General features: G+C 45.9%; 1 long non-coding RNA gene across 1 annotated transcript; it reads right to left on the bottom strand.

The window, feature by feature from the left end:
* Window positions 1-14,760: 14,760 nt before the first annotated feature.
* On the bottom strand, window positions 14,761-19,084 carry LOC119955020. Its single transcript, XR_005458360.1, has 2 exons — window positions 18,962-19,084; window positions 14,761-14,797 (listed from the first exon to the last, which is right to left on the bottom strand). It is a non-coding gene; the product is annotated as an uncharacterized LOC119955020 (long non-coding RNA).
* Between the last annotated feature and the right edge of the window lie 3,076 nt (window positions 19,085-22,160).

Raw genomic sequence — 22,160 nt, 5'->3', positions numbered from 1 at the left:
ATTGAGAGTATTATTTAATCAGCCACGTTTTATGAATGCATTCTGGTCGCTTCAGTCGCAGGAACGTGGTTAATCAGATTTTCATTTGACATACTCTATCATTTATCTTTGTTCTGTGTTACTTTGCTTTTCTATGAACATTTATTTATCAAGTCAGTCATGTGATATATGACATATTGACTTATTTCGAGTAAGCATACCATGGCAAATGGATCCTAGATTTATTTCATCCATGTTTTGTTGTTTTACCATCCTAAAAAAAGTGCCTTTACTTGGTGGTGGGAGCTGTAAATGTGAAAAGGTGCACGCAGTGCATCTTATGATCTTAAACATAGATAGTTCATTTCATGGTTCTTGCATTCTGTGTACTGAATTCTTGCCGCCCACAAGATGCTCCTTACATGAAGTTTGAAATCAACATTCACTTTCATTAACACATTCGTTAACCTTTCGTTTTGTTAGGGGGCGCTCTCTGATCATTAATACATCTCACAAATGATTCTCAACTGGGACCAGAAGGTAATTATGCAATGTGATCCTGTTTCCCATGCTCCTTCACCTTTCTGCAATCTTAATGATTCTTACTTTGTTGCAAAAAAAGCTTTTGTATCTGAATCATCAGCAGGTTTCAGTTGAAATGATAGAGCCAAAAGGATTAAAGCAACAGTTCAATGTTCACCTGTGACAGATAGACACTCTTACAATGCCAGCACCGTGTCAGCATTCCTGCAACCTGCCTATTTTAATTATTTAGCTATTGCCCCAATTCATAACTACATACCCATGTTTCACTGTCTCTGAATATTTCTTCAGAGATGGCCAATAATTGTTTCCGAGCCAACACACTGATGAGATTTACAAACTAAGGACTCACTTCACACCCACCAACTGTATCAGTTAAAGTAGTTTAAAATGTGGCGACATGAGGGGCTCTCAATATGTTACACCTCTTCTCTCTATCTTCATACTGAGCCTTGGAAAGAAAGTACCAATAATTTGCATTCATAGATTCGCTACAATGCAGAAGGAGGCCATTTGGCCCATTCAGAGTCTGCACTGACCCTCCAATGAGGATCCTACCTAGGCTCGCTCCTCCTGTGCTAGCCCCGTAACCCGACCGGATCTGCACATCTTTGGTCTGTGAGAGGTAACCGGCGCACCTGGAGGAAACCCACACAGACACGAGAAGAATATGTGAACTCCGCAGTCACCCCAAGGCCGGAATCGAACCCGGGACCCTGGTGCTGCAAGGCAGCAGTGCTAACCACTGTGCCCCTCTCTGTGAAAGTCTCAAGAAACACTTTTCCAATGATCTACTGAAAAGAATTTCAATAAAGATACATGTCGCGGTGGCTCGAGACAGACACAGGAGGCTTCCAGTCGTTAACAAAGGGGTTTATTGATGAAAGTCAAAGGTAGTTAAGTAACAGGCACAGATCTCAATATAATAGGTCTTAACACACACTGCTCCACATTGCCCGAGGTCCTCCTCCCAGAGTCATGCATAAACTCCCCCATTGGTCAAGGTCACGCGCTCCAATGCGATTGGTTCCGAGCCGGTTATGTGGTCACTGCAGCTCGCCCCTTAAAGGGGTCACGCTACTAATCCCTCCCCTTATAAGTCCCTTAATGTACTTCCACATAACTATGTACAAAAGCCACAATTTTGTTATCAGGGACAACCAAAGAAAGAGAATCCATCAAAACGTCAATCGGTCCAAGGCCCTTTGGGCCCTCCAGGAACACCGAAACCCAGCCATAGGCTCAGCAATCTTTTGGGCGATAAATAATAATAATCACTTATTGTCACAAGTAGGCTTCAATGAAGTTACTGTGAAAAGTCCCTAGTCGCCACATTCCGGCACCTGTTCGGGGAGGCCGGTACGGGAATTGAACCCGCGCTGCTGGCCGTGTTCTGCATTACAAGCCAATGATTTAGCCCACTGTGCTAAACCAGCCCCTAAACCAGGTGGATTGGATGATCCACCTCAGGCGGGGCCCCTTTCACAAGGGGCAAACTAACCGTGCCTTCCTCGATAGACACAGCTGGTTGAACAGAACAGGCATCCCTGGCTCTCTTTGGCTGGAACAAGTTACAGGACTATTCATGATCCACGGAGAAATCGTTGACTCCCTGTTTGGGGTCACCACCCCTCGACTCCTCAGGTGGTTGACGTGTTGTAGCCATCTGGGATGGCCACTTACAACTAGGGACAGAGAAATTCGCAAAGCTTAGCGGGTAAAATGGACAAGGCAAGACTCAGGCAGGCTCAGAGCCTGAAATGTATATTTGCAAGCAAGGAGTCCAGATGGTATCGAAACCCCGACCAATTAGCATTTTAATGGGGCCGATTAGCATTTGATGGCCCATCTTCACCAAAACAAAGGACTGGTACTCGAGCGACCGGTACAGTCCCAGGCATTTCGGCACCACTCCCTGTTCAGGGGAAGCGTAAACAACAGGGTCAGTGACCGCTTGGGACATGCCCAGCCATCCAGGCACCCGCCCACTTATTGGCTAAGGAATCGAACAGAGTGATCAGGGATCACCCAATTAGTGGGGTCCAAACTGAAGGACCGCCCAGAAGAGCGCGAAAACCCCCAAGTATAAGAAGAGAGTTCGCCATATGTTCATCCTCTCTTGGACCTGGCACCCCAGCCACGACCATCTCCAATCGCAGCACCACCAGAAGCAAGTCCAAGTTCAACGCTCGCTACCAGACGGATGAGCCTAGCTGAGCAGCAGTTACTTCTCCAGACCCAGTAGATCCAGATTCGAACAACGGCCACTGTTCCTCTGACCTAAGGCGGGTGCCTGACGTTAAGTACAGGTTGTCTTAGTCGATAGGTGTAGTTAACTAGTAGTGTTTATGTTGCATGACTAATAGCGTGTAAATAAAGTACCTTTGACCTTGAACTAACTAACTGGTGTTTGATTGATAGCCGGTTGAACCTTGTGGTGGTATTTGATACCTGGCGACTCTGAGCATTAGAGTATAGATATCAAAAGAAAGGAGGGCAAACTCACTGATTGCCATAATTGGAACAGACCCACAGGAAAAAGACAGGAAAAGAAAAGGCAACAGTGCTTATTCCCGTTAATATTGACCACATAAGACACCGGCCTCAACCGGGCCACAATCTGACCGTCTAACCACGGCAAACCTACCGCGAAATTACTGACGAAAACCGGGTCTCCCACCTGGAATGACCTGTCCTCTCTCTGCTCTGATCACTGACTCTTCTGGGAGGTATGACGTGCCTCCACTCTCCCCAAAAAATTGGAAATAAGGGGCTGGATTCTCTGCCCCGCCGTGCCACATTTCCGTTTCACCCCACCGGTGGGATTCTCCCTTATGCCAGCCGGTCAATGGGGTTTTCCATTGTAGGGCAGCCCCACGTCGTCGGGAAACCCCCCGTGCTGCAGGGAAAACAGAGCATCTCGCCAGCGGAGAATCCAGCCGATAAAGTCCGATCGGGTTCTCAACCGATGGCCCATGAACACCTCAGCTGGTGCGGCCCCTGTGACTGAGCGAGGGATTGAGTTGTCCAACAGCAAAAAGTGAGCCAATCTCTGGCGAAGCAGTTTATCGGACTGCTTTTTCATGGCGTTCTTTTAAAGTTTGGACAGCCTGCTCAGTCAGACAGTTCGACACTGGATGGTAGGGGGCTATTCATGTGTGTCATGTGTCATTTGTCCTCCCAAATACTGGAAATCCTCATCGGTGAAGGGAGTGCCATTGTCTGAAACAAATGCTTCGGGAAGCCCATAAATGGCAAAAAAATCACTTTGCTCAGAATTGTTACTCTAAAGTCAATCGCAGATCAGTCAGCTGCAGTGTCAGATAGTTCAGCAGTTCCTGAACGTGAAAATGAGATGGAGAACATTGAATCTACAAGTTCTGAGCAGCAATGTCAAACTTTGAGAAGATCACGAGTCAGAAGAAAATCTGATCGACTCAATTTGTGGATTTGGACTATTTGTACATTTACTATTCTTGTATATATGTACATATGTACATATATGTACATATATTTGTTAAACCAGTTTTTAAAATTTTAAAGAAAAAATTAATACTGTTAGACTCACAGGCTAATGATATCACACATAAATATACTGATGATAATGTATTAATTTATTCCTTCAAAGGCAAGGGGATGTGGTGATACCATGTTTGTATTGTAATTCACCGACCAACCACCAGGAGTGTCATGAGTGTATAAGTGAATGTTAGAGTCAGGTGACCTCAGACTGAAGAGGAAGCTGAGAACAGAGGTTGCTTGAGCATGTTTATACTGTTATTCTTGTTGTTTTGTATATAGTTGATCCACAGTTAATGTTAATAAATTATTTTTAGCTTTAGCTACTAGTGTTCTTGTAATATAAATCGGGCCATCCGCCAAGTACATTACAATGTTGTGGCTAGACTTGGAAAAAACCTCACATATTATATGACCATGCAAAGAAACAACTTAAGCTCGCTGACATTTTTGGATGCACGGATATCTCGTATGGGCTTTTCTTCCAAAGGGTGCTACCATGTAGCATCAACATAAAATCCGAGGTACGCCACTTCAGAGGCCTGGAACATACATTTTCCTGCCTTTTAGGCAAACCCCAGCATCACAAAACCACTTTAAGACTTCTTCTAGGATTGCCACATGTCCTTCTGGTGAAGTGCCGGTGATTAGCACGTCAACAAACTAAACCATCACCTTGGGAATCCTCGGTGGAGATTCTCCATCATGCGCGGAAGATAGCACAGGCTGAAGAGATGCCGAATAGCAGCCTGATATATTGGAAGAGACCTTTGTGGGTATTCAATGGAGCAAGCCTCTGAGACTCCTCGTTCATGTAGCCGTGACTGAGGTCCAACTTTGAACAGGTGAGGCCCCCCCTGCCAGCTTTATGTAGCATTCTTCAGTTTGGGGAATTGGATACTGTTTGACCTGGGTAGCCTGGTTAATGGTCATCTTATATTCACCACAAATCCTTATCGACTGATCAGGTTTAAGGGCAGCAACTATCGGTGCCACCCATTCTGAAAACTAAACCGGCTTGATTATCCCAGATCCTCCAATCTGTTCAGCTCTTCTTCAACCATCTGATGCAATGCGCATGACACTGGCCATCCTCTGAAGAGTTGAATCTGGATTGACAAATATCTTGACTTTTATGCCCTTAATTTGGCCCAATTCTTCATGGAAGACCTCCTTGACCTGAAGACATCTTGGAGGACAGATATTTTGACGATTTCCAGTCAGTTGAGCCTAATCAAGTCTCTTCCCAACAGACTAGATCTAGGTCCTTGTATGACAACCAAAGGCAGATTGGTCACCTGCACTCTGTGGACCACTGGGGTATTGGCTATTCTGTGATTCTTCAAAATCTCTCCCGTGTATGTGGAAAGTCTGGTCGTAGTACTCTTTAAGTTTAAAGACTGTGTTCCTACACGCAGATATCGGAAGCTCTGTTCACTGACCATGGTCAACATCACTTCCATTTTAAGGGGTCTACCGTTCACTCTGAAGATGATTTCAATCAGAGCTGGTTTACTCAATTGGACTCCATTCAACCAATGCATCAAATTATCTTCTCCTGGGTGGCAGAGTGGCGCAGTGGTTAGCACTGCTGCCTCATGACGCTGAGGTCCCAGGTTCGATCCCGGCCCCGGGTTACTGTCCGTGTGGAGTTTGCACATTCTCCCCGTGTCTCTGTGGGTCTCACCCCCACAACAACAAAAAGATGTGCAGGTTAGGTGGATTGGCCACGGTAAATTGTCCCATGATTGGGAGAAAAAAAATTGGATACTCCAAAAAGTTTGTTTTTTAGATTATCTTCTCCAGAAGTCTTCTCCACTCTGTTCAGCGGCGCTGTGGGCTGCTGCTGTGGTTTGTTTTGCATTGCCACACTTTGCTTCGCGTGGCCACGTTCTTGAATGTGCCCCTATCGGTTACCATGGAAACACAAACTCCCGAATCTGTCAGGTCTCCCAGGGATGGTACGCTCCGCAATGATAGCAGTTCATCTCGGACACCCCGATTCCTTCCCAATTCCTGGGTTTCGATCTTGTCCTGAGGACCATGTCTGTCTCTGAGCAGTGCCTGTTGATCCTGCTGCAGACCTTGTGACCCTATCACCCCCTTCTTGGCTAACCTCCTCTTCAGCCACGCTTTAAAGGTCATTGGCGTCTTTCTCGGCTCACTCTTGCCACCTGAGCTATCATGATGGCTTTTTCCAATGTAATTGTGGTCTCCACCAGAGGTTTCTTCTGATTATTGAGGTTATGGATTCCACAAACCAGCCATCACTAAGCGATGTCGCAAACTCACAAAGGCTGGTTATGAAGGCTGAGACAGACTCTTCATGGTCCCTCACTGCAGAGTTGAAGTTATAACAATGGAGGGTAATCAAGGGCCTTGTGTTGTAATATTCTTTAACCATTTTCACTGTCTGGTCAAAGGTCTTCGAGTTGGCTGCCTCTAGGGATGTGAAGTTCCAAATCGGATTTTAGTCCTTGGGCCTGCAAACTGACAGAGGTATCATCGTCTGCTTGTCACCACCTCTGATCTCATTCATGGTAAAGAAGAAATTGAATTGTTTGATGAACTGACTCCATCACTCAACCCCTTGGTCAAATAGGGATTTCCACTTACAGTTTAAATGATTTCGACTCTTGCTGGAGTTTCTCTGTTTTCTGAATTGTTTGTTCCTTCCCCCCTCGATTCACGACATCTGTTGGCTGCGATCAAAAACTTTTACCTCGTCGCCAATGTGGTAGCATGAGACACACACTGGAGGCTTCCTGTCGTGAACAATAGGGGTTTATTAATGAAAGGCAAAGGCAGTTAGATATCAGGCACAGAATACAACACAACAGGTCTTTACTCTTCAGCTCCCTGGGACGCACTGACCACGTGTCCTTCCTGCTCCTAGGGCCCTGCGCAAACTCCCCATTGGCCGGGGTTCATGCCTTCCTGTGCAATTGGCCCTGAGCCGGTCACATGGTCAGTGGATCTCACCCCATTAAAGGGGCCATGCTGTGGTAAACCACTGTAATGTATAATACGTGTATTGCGGTAAATGGCCACTGTATTATATGTAATGTGGTAAACCACTGCCCAATGGCTCTGCCTCCCCTCGGGCCCGGTATAAACGTGGCTGGTCTCCGCCTCCGATTCAGTTCAGGATCAGAGGCCAGGAGGCTTTCAGTTTAGTTTATTAAAGCCTCAGTTACATTCACCACTCGTCGTGTGTTCATTGATGGCAAATGCTACCACTGTTCACTGAAAAATATCAAAAGTAAGCTATTGCATTATAATGTCATCTCCATTTATGTCTTCGTGTTTCTGCCACTAGATGATTAAAATGCAGAGCCATCCCAACGCTGGGTAACTTTTAACACCAGCATTTATACCAGGAGGATTGCTTTTAATTGCCAAGTTGTCAACCACAGCTCAGTGGTAGAATTTTCAGTTCCAGCCCTAGTCTCGTGTATTCAGCAGGCAATCTAGCCTGACATGCCAATGCAATACTTTTTTTCGCCCCAATTAAGTGGCAATTTAGAGTGGTCAATCCACCTACCCTGTAAATCTTTTCGGCTGTGGGGGTGAGATCCACGCAGACACGAGCAGAATGTGCAAACTCCACACGGAAAGTGACCCGTGGCCGGGATCGAACCTGGGACCTCGGCGCCGTGAGGCAGCAGTGCTACCCACTGCGCCGCCGTGCTGTCCTCATGCCAATGCAATAACTGAGAGAGTAGAGCATGGTCAGCAGTGCTTTTGGATGAGATGTTAACCAGATGTGGAGCATGGAGGCAAAAAAAATCCTTTGTGACAAATTGGGGCAATGATTAACTAGGGTGTTCATCATGCTTTGCAATAAAATGCCTTGGCCTGAGAAAGCAACTTTAGTGCAGTTTAAAAAAAAATACACTTCACCAAGCTGAGAGACAAAATATGAAGGAAATCAGCCGAGGTGACAGGCCATTCAGAGAACCTTGTGTTTTAGGTATGAAGACTAGACCTTGAATTGATAAAAGGGGCGGGATTCTCCTGCAATTGGGCGGGGTGGACCGACACTGGCACCAAGAACGGTGTGAACCACTCCGGCGTCGGGCCACCCGGAAGTTGCGGAATCCTTCGCACTTCTGGGGGCTACGCCGGCGCCGGAGGGGTTGGCGCCATGCCAACCGGCACTGAAGAGCCGCCGTGGTCCCACGCATGCGCAGAACCGCCGGCATGATCTGGTGCAGGCGCAGAACCACCGGCGTGTTCTTGTGCATGCACAGGGGGTTTCTTCTCTGCGCCAGCCATGGCGGTGCCCTACAGAGGCCGTCTCACAGGGAAAGAATGCCCCTACGGCACAGGGCCGCCCGCAGATCATTGTGCCCTGATTGCGGGCCAGGCCACCATGGGCCCCCCCCCCCCCCCCCGCCCCGGAACCGTATCCCACCGTACCCCCCCCCCGAGGACCTCACTAGATGGCCGACAAGCTAGGTCCCGCCATGATGGACCATGTCCATTTCACACCGGCGGGACTCGCCGAAAACGGGCAGCCACTCGGCCTATCGGGGCGCGGAGAATTGCCTGGGGTGGGGGGAGCCCCTGCCAATGGCCCCCGACCGGCGCGGCGTGAACCCCGCCCCCGCCCGAAAACCAGCGCCGGAGAATTCGGCACCCGGCATCGGAGCGGCGGAGCGGGATTCATGTCCCCCCTCCCTCCCCCCTGCCGATTCTCCGACCCGGCGTGGGGTCGGAGAATCCCACCCAAGGTGTTCCAGCAAAATATAGACATCCTTTCCTGTAAAATCTTCCATCAGAGTCTTGGCATCACGGTAAATGAGCAGAGAAAACAAAAGAAAGACAGACAACTTTCTGGAAGAATTCAAATCATGGTTTAAACAAATGCCAAGGAACATAATTGGGTATTATGCTTATAAAATGAGCTTCACAGGACAATGTGGCTTGTCCATATAATAAACTAACCCCATCCCCTGAAATCTAAATGGAAGTAAACCCTACTAATTTTGGGAAGGAGAGAGATTGAGTTTGACTGATCATCTGGAGAAGAATCTAGAACCACAGGAGCATGCGACATCTGGTGATTGTATGGCCAGTGTTAATTTGAGCACGATATTGGTGAAAGTGTTTACTTGCTAGAAGTAAAGTAATATACAGTGTTTGAGCATTCTGATGCCAGCTATCATTGAAGAGTTGAATTATTGAGAGAAAAAAAGAAATGTTTTTTGGAAATATTTTTCCTCTTCTTTTCTCGGCAGTGCCTGTGTGAAATCTCTAATTGCGGATGCTGATAAACTCACCGTAGTCAGCATAATAACATTCTGAGTGAGTCAGTTTGTTCTTTTGTCATTTGTGGATCAAAGAGCTAGAAGGAGGGTGTTTTAGAAAGCACTGGGCCTTAACATCTGTGAAACGGCATCACAGTCGGCCTCACTTTTCTTGTCCAACTTTCTTGCTCGGCAGATGAGAACAGTGAAGTACAGCAGGTTTCCCAGAGCTTGGCACATAACCTCCTCAGAATGGTAATTGGCGGCGTATTACTGCTCTGTACTGTCTTACCTGTGTGAGGATTGCGATGCATATTTAATATGCGCCCGTTGCTCTCAATTCCACAATTTCTGTGTCCAGCTATACCCAATGGGGCATTAGAAGGGTGCATCAACCTCAGCACTCAAGTGTTGGAGCCACGGTGAAAGATAATCCAACCTCAGAAAGAATGGGGAATGGCACAACCGGAGAGAGTGAGAGGGGGGATGTGGTGAATGTGATTCACACCGGATTATAATCTGTATATACATGTGTCTGTATTGTAAGTGCAGTTGCACTACCTGTCCTCCAGGGGCAGTAGCTCTGGGAATGCTCGAGTTGTACGGGGCTTCTCCCTTGGCTCTGCCCAGGACTCCTCCCCCGGAAGCTGCTGCGGAGAACGTGCAGACTCCGCACAGATAGTGACCCAGCAGGGAATTGAACCTGGGACCCTGGCGCTGTGACGCCACAGTGCTTGGTAAAAAATTCCACAAGCTCACCCACTCTGTGGGTGAAGAGATTTCTCCTCATCTCTATCCTAAATGGTCTGCCCTGTATCCTCAGACTGTGACCCCTGGTTCTGGACACATCCACCATTGGGAACATCCTTCCTGCATCTACCCTGTCTAGACCTGTTAGAATTTTATACTTTTCGATGAGATCCCCCCCTAATTCTTCTGAACATCAGCGAAGACAATCTTAACCGATTCAGTCTCATACGTTAGTCCCACCCTCTCTGGAATCAGTCTGGTAAACCTTTGCTGCACTCCCTTTGGAGCAAAAACATCCTTTCTCAGATAAGAAGACCAAAACTGCACACAATATTCCAGGTGTGGCCTCACCAAGTCCCTGTATAATTGCAGCAAGACATCCCTGCTCCTGTACTCAAATCCTCTCGCTATGAAGGCCAACACACCATTTGCCTTCTTTACCGCCTGCTGCACCTGCATGTTACTTTCAGTGACTAGTGTACAAAGACACACAGGTCTCGTTGCACATTCCCCCCCCCCCCCATCTAATTTATGGCCATTCAGATAATAGTCTGCCTTTTTGTTTTGCTACTAAAGTGGATAACCTCGCATTTTCAAAATTATACTGCATCTGCCAATCATTTTCACACTCACTCAACCTGTTCAAATCACACTGAAGGATCACTGCATCCGCCTCACAGTTTACCTTCCCACCTAACGTGGTGTCATCTCCAAATTTTGTTCCCTCATCTAAATCATTAATATGTATTGTGAATAGCTGGGATCCTCGCACTGAGCCCTGCGGTATCCCACAAGTCACTGCCTACCAGTTTGAAAAAGAACACCGTTAATTCCTACTCATTGTTTCCTGTCTGTGATCAGTTTTCTATCAATCTCAATACACTATCCCTAATCCCATGCACTTTAATTTTACATGCTAATCTCTTATATGGGACTTTGTCAAAAGCCTTCTAAAAGTCGAAATATACCACATCCACTGGCTCTCCTCGTCAACTCTACTAGTTATATCATCGAAGAATTCCAGTAGATTTACAAGCATGATTTCCCCTTCATAAATCCATGCTGACTCTGGCCGATCCTGCTACTGTTTTGTAAGTGCTCTGTTATAAAATCTTTGATAACGGATTCTAGAATTTTCCCCACTACCGACATCAGGCTTGCTGGTCTATAACACCCTGTTTTCTCTCTACCTCCTTCTTTAAACAGTGGAGTTTATCACCTTTTGTGTGTAGAAATGTTTGCTAATTTCACTTCTGAAAGGTCCGGCTCTCATGTTTTGACTGCGACCCCCAGTCCTGGATTCTCCAACCAGTGAGAATAGCTTCTCTCTATCTCTCCAATCTGTTTCCCTTAATGGGTGGGATTCTCCGTCCCGACAGCCCGTTTTCCCCCGCCAGCAGTGGGACTTTCCGTTCCCGCCGCCGGCCAATGCGGTTTCCCATTGTGGGCCACCTCACGCCATCGAGAAACACGCGGGCGTGGGTGCACTGCCCAGGATCCCACGGACGGAGAATCTTTGAACTTTTGCTCAAGTAATCCCATGTCCGTCACAATTGCAGGGAATACAACCATAGTTTGTTTAATCTTTCTTTGTGAGTTATCCCTGGACTATGGGTATCATTCTGTAAATCTATACTGCACTCCCTCCGAAGCCAACATATCCTTCCGAAGGTGTGTTGTCAAGACCGATTCACGGTGTAAAGATATTTATTCATTGGTTACGAATTCAAGTTCTTTACAACTCTCTTGTGTGTGCAGGAATTATATAACTGAGCTGTTGATTTATTTAATTTGTTTGATTTATTCATAATTAATCAAATTACATTTTCTTGGCGTTGCAGTTTGCATTTTCCAGTTAAAGTAACAATTAGAAAATTGGGTGATGAGACAGCATTGCATTGTGGCATCTCCCTAATCTTTTGCCTGTCTTATATAAAATTGATGCAAATTTAAAGTTGAAAACAATTGCACTGTAAAGCTGTATCATGGGGGTGGGGGTGGGGGGGGGGGGGGGGGTATGCACAATATACTTGTAGCAAAATAGTTGGACTTGAATTTGTACCCAGACTTCTTCACAGAATCACACACAATGCAGAAGAGACCCATTGACAATGGTCTGGAACTGTTTGGTTGCTTGTGGTCTCTCTCTCTCTCCCTCAGTCTGGGCGTGGTGGTTAATGGGCAAGATTTTAAAAAGAAAATGTGTAGAATAATTTTATAATTAAAAGCTGCAGTAATGAGGTGCCCTTTCCTGTCAGAGTTGTGTTACAAAAATGATTAATCTTTCCATATCAGTCTCTAGTGAATCTTTGCAAATGGATGATCAAGTGCAAATTAATTTGTGCTAATTAGTGCAATCATTGAATACTGCAAGTCACTTACAAACTGACCCACGAGTAGTTTCAGATATAAATAAACAATTAGCATAAAAAGACAGGGAATTAATGAATGCAATCAATACACATGAAGTATTTTATTAGATAGAAAACATGTTTATGTTCTATCCCAGATGTTTGTTTAAAAAATGTTATTTTTGTCTCTTGACTTCTCAAAGTACAATAACGTTGAACATTTCTCTCAATATATTATTTTCTGACGATCAAGCCATCAAGTTTTGGTTTTGTACTAAAACGAATGGTTAATTTTAGCCAAAGAATTCGTATAAACAGATGACTACAGGGTTGTTGGTATTAAACATACAAATGTGGGAGACAATAATCCTCCAAGGACTAATTGTTTGACTTGTCCAGATGTCCAATATTTGTTTATTCTGCAGTAACTATGTATCTGCCATTTCCAATGCCGGCTGATGAAATATTGCCTTGGCACTGCTGAATCAAAGTAATTAATTGTATCTATAGATGCTTTGTAGAATGGGCTATTCTAGTTACAAAACCTGGCTGAAAAAGGCACAGTGAATATAAAAGTAAAGTAGAACAACTAAAACTAAAATAAGTAAAGGTTACCAGATCTTTTCTATGAACCCTTCCCCCGCCACTGCTTTTTTAGCTTGATGACCCAGGAGCACCATGATCAAAATCATTCTAATTAGCTGGGCCGATGCTCCAGCGATTTCCCCTTCCCATCCTCACGTCAACCCACTTCTCAGAAGCAGTCATTCGGTGATAAGTTACACAATATGATGTTTGTCTCACCCTGCCCAAGATTTTTATTAAAGGAAAAATTACGTTCAATACATGTATTAATGTCCCGAAAGACTTGTTACGTGCCTGTTAGGTGAATTGGACATTCTCAATCTCCCTCTGTGTACCCGAACAGGCGCCTGAGTATGGCGACTGGGGACTTTTTACGGTAACTTCATTGCAGTGTTAATGTAAGACTACTTGTGACACTAATAAAGATTATTTTTACTATTATAAATTTATTCAATCTATTCATAGCTGATGGAAGGTTTGTCTTTGCGAGCAATGCTATTTAAGAGAATGATGTCCTCTGACTGAGAGCTTTTGCGGTCCTTTCATCTTTCTCTTGACTTGTTATGAAGTTCTGAGATTTATCTGTTGGCTGTTTATAAGCTCCATAACAGATTTGGATTCCTTTGTTTCCTATGCTATGTTACAAGTGCTGATAATGCCAGAAGCTGCCGAATTTTTGTCTTCATCCATTGCTAGATCCTTTGTTGGAGGTGTCTGATAGGTTCACTTGTTTCGACACCCTTCTGCTATCAATAGTGTCATTTCACTAAATCTTTGGAGGAAGTTATTTTCCTCCAATTCGGCAGGACCAAGCCAACTGCAAAACGTTGAATCATAATTCAGTAAAGTTGCTTTCTACATAATTGCTTCTTACTCGGTTGTGTAAATATCACTGAACAATTGGAATTGTTTGCCTTTATGGACAAATTATGTATCACATCACAAGACTGGACAAAATGTTAAAATACATTTACAGAACATGAAGTGCTTAGAGTGACGTCAATCTTTGTCCAAAAGTATTGAAAGTACCACTCATGTTTTCAATTTAATTTCCGAGATTAATGTGGAAACAATTGGGGTTAAATAACGTTGAGGCTGAGAGAAGATACACACAAATTAGGAAAGGAAAATTCAGTCCACTCTTATGCTAACCTTCAAAAGCATTTTACAAATATCTTTATGTCCTTTTCTGAAACGAAAAAAGTTTTTGTTTCAGAAAAGGACATAAAGATATTTGTAAAATAATCATCTTTCTTCCTCGTTCATTTATAATTATATCAAAGAGAAAATAGGAGAAAATATATTCCGGTGTACTATAATACTGGATTTTACTTACTTTTTTCTAGCTGTTTATTTAGAAATATAGAAACTAGGCGCAGGACAAGACTATTCAGCTCCTTTGGCAGATTTCTTTCCCTGAGGGGTATTGGTGAAACAGATGGGTTTTTACAATGATGGTCATCATCAGACATTTTAATTCCAGATTTTAATTAAATTCAAATTCCACTAGCTGCCCTGATGGGATTCAAACCCATGCCCCCAGAGCATTACCCTGGGGCGCTGGATTACTAGTCCAGCAACAACACCACTGCGCCACCACCTCCCTTCCATCATTCCCTTGCTTTTCATGTTTTCCATGTGTCCTTTTTTTCCAGCACCAGGCCTTTGCCAGCGTTTCACCACTTTGTTCCCTAGGTCTCTGTCTGAGCCAAGCTTCCGCAATGCATCTTCAGAATTTTTCTTTGCAATTGTGTGGCTTTCAATTTTCCATGCTGTTTTTTCTTTTCTTTTTAAAGTAGGTTTACTGAAGTTTTACGTCTAAAATCAACGAAAACACAAAAATTGAAATGTTACAAAGAAAAAGTAACTAAAATCCGATTGATTGATTTTATTGTCACATGTACTGAAGTACAGTGAAAAGTATTTTTCTGCAGCCAAGGGAACGTACACACTACATACCCAATAGACAAAAAGAATAATCGACAAAGTACATCGACAAATTGTGATTGGTTACATCCAACAAGCAAATACATGAGCAAGAGTAGCATTGGGCGTTGTGAATAGTGTTCTTACATGGAACAGATCAGTTCAAGAGAGAGTCATTGAGGAGTCCTGTAGCTGTGGGGAAGAAGCTGTTCCTATATCTAGATGTGCGGGGCTTCAGACTTCTGTACCTTCTGCCTGATGGAAGGGCCTGAAAGAACCTGGGTGTGAGGGATCTCTGATAATGCTGTCTGCCTCCCTGAGGGAGCGGGAGGCGTATACAGAATCAATGTGGGGTTGGTAAGCTTGTGTGATGCATTGGGCTGAGTTTACCACACTCTGCAGTTTCTTGCGATCTTGGGCCAAACAGTTGCCACACCCAGACGGTGTCTAGACCTTTGAAAAAGGAAATTAGCATCTCGAATAGAACCTCTCCATTGAACCCAATCACTGGATATTGACAAAACAATAGGTTTGGGAGGGCCAAGCCCCCTGTCCATCTATCTCTGCAGCAGAGTGCTGCGGATTCTGGGATTTTTACACATCCAAATAAAAGCAGTCATCAATTTATTAATCTTAATAAAAATGAATTTGGGGCGAAACTGGGGAGGCATTGAAAGAAAAATGCTAGGGAGTATGTTAATTTTTATTGTTTGAATCCTGCCCGCTAAAGATAGAGGAAGGTTGTTCCACACCTGTGAGTCCTGACATTGTTTATCAGGCTTGAATAATTCAATCTGTGAAGTGAGGCCCAATTGTGGGGTGCCTTTCCCCCAAATAACGAAAACTCGTGCTAGAAAGGTGGAAAGGTAATGGGCACGATTCTCCCAGACCCGCGCCGGGCCGGCGAATTGTCGCACCCACGCCACGCCGCCCTAACGCTGGCACGCGATTCTCTGAGGTATGCAGATTTTCCGGCCCGGATGGGCCAAGCAGCCACGAGGAAACGGCAGAGTCCCGCCAGCGCCGTTCACCCCTGGTCGCTGCCGGCGGGAACTCTGCGCATAGGGTCGGGGGGTGGCCTGTGGGGAGGGGGGGGAGAGGGGCTCAGTCCTTGGGGGGGGCCTCCGATGGGGTCTGGCCCGCAATCTGGGCTGCACCAATCGGCGGGCTGGCCTCTCCCCACCCCCTCCCCAGCCTACCTTGTTGCGCGGCCGGCCCCTGAACCCCGACGCCATGTTGCGTCGGGGCCGGCGCGCTGAAGAAGCCCCCCGTGCATGCGTGGGTTGGCGCGGACCAACTGCGCATGCATGGGTTGAAGCAGCGCCCATTTGGCGCCAGGAAGGGAGGCTGGAGCAGCATGAACCGCTCCAGCACCGTGCTGGCCCCCTGTGAGGGCCAGAATCGTTAGTCCCCGCGTCCGTTTCGTGCTGTCGTGAAATGCGACGGCGTTCACGATGGAACAAACACTTGGTCTCCATTTTGGAGAATTGCGCCCCATGTGCCTAAATGGGCTCGCCTTCCAGGGGGGGGGGGGGGGGGGGGTTAACCGTAAAACATTCACACTTACCTCGATTTAATTTATGGCCAGAGATGGAGCCAAAGATATTAAGTGTCTTCATTTTGCCATTGATGGAGGGAATTGGGTCAGGAACATACAAAAGTAGGTCATCTGCAGAAATAGATACCAGATGTTCCACTCCATCCCGATTAATACCCACCCACTGATTAGACCTTCTCAAGGCTCTCGAGAGCGGCTCTATTGCCAGGGTGAATGAATATGGAGAAAGTGGCCAGCCCTGCCTGGTACCCCTATTCAAGGGAAAGTAGTCTGAATGTAAAGTGTCTGTGTGAATGCTGCCCATAGGGACATTGTTTAATCCATATCTCCCGAGAATCTCAAATAAATAATTCCATTCCACCCTGTCAAATGCTTTCTCAGCGTCGAGAGATACTATCACCTCAAGCTCGGGTGCAGCGGAGGGGGAAAGAATACATTTAAAAGTTGACGCATATTGGCTGATAATTGATGGCCATGTACAAAGTCTGTTTGATCCTCCAAAATTATACTGGGAAGGCAAAGCTCCAACCGAAGCGGCAGAGCCTTAGCGAACAGCTTAATGTCCGCGTTTAAAAGTGAGATGGGATGGTCTGAACCAAACTCAGTCGGGTCCTTGTCCCTCTTAAGGTGCAAGGAACCAGAGGCTAAGTGAGAGCCCGATGCAAAAAAACTGCAGGGTACACATTTCTAATAACAAGGGTGTGAGCTGCTCTGAGAACTTATATAACTCAATAGGAAAGCCATCCGTCCAGGGGCGCTATCCACCTGCATCAGCCCAATGCATTTTAAAATCTTCTCATGACATAATAAGTAGTTCAATTCCCAACTCTTGTCTGCTTCTACAGTTAGGATGATCAGGCTGCCCAGAAAGGCAGACATGCTCGACTTGTCCGCGGAATTATGCAGGATACAGCAACAGGATTTAAAAGCTGCATTTACCTGGAAAGGGCAGGAACGAGGTTTTCGCCCAGGTTAAATATCTGGGGCCTCATAAGAGGCCACTTGACATTTAAGTTGGTGAGCCAGGAGACGACTGGCCATCTCCCTATATTCATAAAATATACCCCTGGAGGGCTGTATCTGACGCACAGCCTTATCGGTGGTCAGGAGCTCAAACTGGGTCTGCAACATTTTTCTGCTTGCATACAGCTCTGGAGTAGGATCGAGTGAGTATTAGTGATCTGCCTCTGCTGCTTGAACTTCTTCATCTTTAGCACATGTGTTTTATAAGAAATAACTCCCCCCCCCCCCCCCCCCCCCAGGGTTTACGAGCCTCCCGCAACGTGGAAGGGGAAATTGAGTCAGACCTATTTAATTTGATGGACTTGCCAATAGAGGTGGACAAGGGCTCGCAAAATGTTTTAATGGCCGGCAAAGCAGTATCCAATCTCCTGGATGGATGATAGGTGGAGCCGGACTCCAGCAATAGATCCACAAAGTGTAGTCAGAGAGCACATTTGCTGAATACTCAGCTGCCACTACTGATGGGAGGAGAGCACGATCGAAAATGAAAAAATCAATGCGGGAATAATCATGGTGGACATGAGGGGGAAAGGAGAGATCCTTGTCATTCGGGTGCAAAAAGCACCAGGGACCTACCCCCTCGTCTGAGCCATAAAAGATGGACAAGGGAGTATCGGGATTTTAAGTGGGAGGGCCGCTCCATTAGTTTGCAAAGCCTCGGCCATGCCCAATGGGACAAACATTTTGGGTTTAGAACGATCCAATTGAGGGTCCAAAGCACAATTCAGATCGCCTCCTAAAATAAACTGGTGGGAGTCGAGTTTGGGGAGGATAGTTTGGGGAGGAAAGCTAACAGAGAGTCAATGAAATTCATATCAACCCAGTTGGGAGTATAAACATTGACTAGACCTCCTGCAGTGTTCGACAGGGAGCCGCAAACAATTGTACATCGACCATTGGGGTCAGCCACGATGTGAGAAGAGGAGAACCGGACTCTTTTATTAATTTGAGTCGCCTTGCCCCTGGTCCCTGCTGTTGAAACTAGAGTGGAAAACGGACCCAACCCAGAGCAAAAGAACAATATCAGAGTTTCGGTTTCGGCTCTTAAGGTGAGCGAATGCACTGAACCATTTGTCCAGGCCATTCAAACCCCCAACTTTCCAGGGAATCAGTCGGATTGGAGGCCTCCCTCCAACCAGAGTCAGCCATTCCCAAGGAGAGATATTAAACCAGGGACAGCTAATACCAGACAAGACGACACACCATGGATGGCCACCGAGCCCAGCTAGATGACTCGACAAAGAGAGACCAGCAGACGCCGTTAGCAACCTAACACTAAAGCCCCCATCCCAAAAATGCCATCACAGTTGAGCGTAACCACACCCAAAAGTAAATGGAATGGTGCCAAATAATAACTTAACCTAAAGCACACAATTAACAAAACACAAGAATATACACAAATAATGAACATGAAAAGTAGCAAAATACAAAGTGCCCGTACACAGAGCCATATAACAAATTAAACAGAACGTAACTTGTGCTGTTGGACAAAGGAGTCAGCATCTGCTGCTGAGTCAAAATGTGGTCTTTGCCCCGGAACGTCACTCGAAGGCGAGCTGGACAAACCATCCCGAACTTGACTGCACTCCTGTACAGGATGGACTTCACTCTATTAAAATCGGCTCTTTTCTCAGCTGAGACCGCACTCATGTCCTGGTGCAATCTAATGGAGTGGCCCTCCCACTTAATATCCCGATGCTCCCTTGTCCATCGAAGAACCACCTCCTTCTCTTTGAAACTGTGAAATCCTGCAATCACCGCAGGAGAAGGATCTCCAGGGCGACGCTTAGGTCGAAGCGAGCGATGGGCCCGGTCTAATTCTGGGGGGGATGGAAGTACATCCTCACCCATCATCTTGTGGAACAGGTCCAAGAAATACTCAGTAGGGGTCCAGCCCTCGATCCCCTCCGGTAACCCCACAACGCAAACATTCTGTCTTCTGGATCTGTTCTGAAGGTCATTCAGCTTCGCTGTTCATTTTCTGTTAACTTCGACCACAGAAGCAAGGTCAGACTGAAGTGAGGCGATCCTATTACTATGGCTTGACAATGTCATCTCTATGCCCTGAATTGAAGCACCATGAGTTCAACGGTTTTGCTGGTGGTTTCAAGAACGGATGGGAGCAAAGGTCCCTTAATTGATCCTTTAAGATCCGCTGGCAAACTTTGTTGGTATTTATGGAGCTCAATCACCAAGATTTTGGTGAGAGCTTCAGCCATTAGTGGAGTGGTCGGAGAAGAAGCTGCCTCTGCCATCTTACCTCCAGTTAATACCGGAGAGGCTTCAGGATCAGTTGATGGGGTTCGGAAAATTATTTTTCAGCTTTGCCTCCCTTGGGACATCTCAGTAAAAAGAGAACCCAGCTCAGGAAAATGTCAGGATTTTTCCGAGAGGTGAAAGGCCCACATAGCACTGGGGAAAAGTCACGTTTCAAGCAGGAGCCGCGTTGCGTGCACGTCTTCTCCTCAAATCGCTCCACCAGAAGTCCCCTCAATTTGCCATGTTTTCAACTTTTCTTGGGAAGAGCATTTACTGGGCTTCGAGCAATTAAATTATGATGCTTATTTATTGAGTGTTTGTACCTGTTCCAGTTTGAACCAATTCCAGAGGCAAAAGCTAGAAGTACCAATGAAACAGTTCTCCTGCTGCATTTTATTTGTATGAATAAATTGCTTCACAAGTTTGTAAAATAGGAAACAGTGATTTGGTATCTAACTACAATGAAAATTAGCAGTCCAGCTGAATAAATGAATTTGACAATGTAGAGTCAAGAAATCATGGGTATTATTGAGTCTGGCTGAACTGTGTGATGGAGGACTGAAAAGTTGCTTTGTAATGGGAGATTTATTACAAGGGTTACATTATCGATGGTGAGAGATTACACAAGGGCATGAGAACATCAGAATAAGGAACAGGCCATTCAGCACAACAGGGCTGCTCCTCCAATGCAATAAGATGGATGATTGTGATCATAACTCCATTTTCCAGGCTGCTCCCCCCTCCATCTCCCCCTCCCCCCCATAACCCTCAACTCCATGAGTGATTTTTTTAAAAGTGCAACTCAACCTTGAATGAACCAGCCTCCACTGCTCTCACGGGTGGAGAATTCCAAAGATCAGTGACCTCAGAGAGAAGAAATTCCTCCTCATCTCCATCTTAAATGAACAACCCCTTGTTTTAAGACTGCGCCGACTTGATTTAGATTCCCCCAGGAGGGCAAACGTCCTTTCAGCATTTGCCCCCCTCACAATCTCATGTCGTTTGGTCAGCACGTAGCCCACGTAGTGGGCAGCACGGTAGCATTGTGGTTAGCATAAATGCTTCACAGCTCCAGGGTCCCAGGTTCGATTCCCGGCTGGGTCACTGTCTGTGCGGAGTCTGCACGTCCTCCCCGTGTGTGTGTGGGCTTCCTCCGGGTGCTCCGGTTTCCTCCCAGTGTCCAAAGATGTGCGGGTTAGGTGGATTGGCCATGCTAAATTGCCCGTAGTGTCCTAATAGTAAGGTTAAGGGGGGGGGGAGGAGTTGTTGGGTTACGGGTATAGGGTGGATATGTGGGTTTGAGTAGGGCGATCATGGCTCGGCACAACATTGAGGGCCGAAGGGCCTGTTCTGTGCTGTACTGTTCTATGTTCTATGTTCTATGTTCTATGGTCGATGTTTTCCGCAAATCTCATATGTTTCAATAGGAGCATCTCTCACTCCTTTCAACTCCAAGAAGAAACCGGAAAAACCTGCTCAACCTTTCCTTGAAAAACAACCTCTTCACTCCAGGGTGACTTTAATCTGCATACAGATTGGGTGACTCAAATTAGTCACAGTACAATAGAGCAGGAATTTCTGGAGTGTGTCAGGGATGGTTTTCTGGACCAGTATGTTGAGGAACCAACAAGGGAACAGGCCATCGTGGGCTGGGTGTTGCGCCATGAGAAAGGATTAGTTGGCAATTTAGTTGGGACCGAACCTTTGGGATGAGTGACCATAATATGGTAGAATGTTTATCAAAGTGAATAGTGAGCTAGTTGATCCCAATGTCAGGGTGCTGGAATGGAAGCCCAGTCTGCTGTCTTCACAGCTGCGGAGTCCAGTTTCTGTGGCATTGATGCAAACCTGTAATCTCTTCAGACTAAACTTGCAGCGTGAGAGGGTCTTGGAAACGTTTCTCTCACATCACTGGGCAATAGCATATTTCAGACACTTAATTTCCTCTATAAGTGGAAAGACTGTCAGAACGTGAGTCTCCTGCAATTAGGATTGACACTGAACCAATTCTGCCGATAGATCAGCAACCAGTAACTGTCTCCTCCCGCCCCTCCACAGATGGTGCTGGACCTGCCCAACATTTGCAATAATTTTTAGTTATTTGTGTTGTGAGATGCTTCTATTCAACAAAAGCCATCTAATCTAATAATGAGGCAGGTTTAATACAATGGGCTAACTAGCTAACTTCCCCGAACAGATGCCGGAATGTGGTGACTAGGAGCTTTCCACAGTAACTTCATTTGAAGCCTACTTGTGACAATAAGCGATTTTAATTTCATTTTATGCCAGCAGCGCGGGTTCAATTCCTGTACCGGCCTCCCGGACACAGGCACTTGAATGTGGCGACTAGGGGCTTTCCGCAGTAACTTCATTGAAGCCTACTTGTGACAATAAGTGATTATTTATTGGTAATTA

Source organism: Scyliorhinus canicula, chromosome 20 (assembly GCF_902713615.1).
Source record: "Scyliorhinus canicula chromosome 20, sScyCan1.1, whole genome shotgun sequence".
Lineage (NCBI taxonomy): Eukaryota > Metazoa > Chordata > Chondrichthyes > Carcharhiniformes > Scyliorhinidae > Scyliorhinus > Scyliorhinus canicula.
The sequence above is the reverse complement of the archived record's forward strand: the minus strand, read 5'-3'. Positions and strand labels throughout refer to the sequence as shown.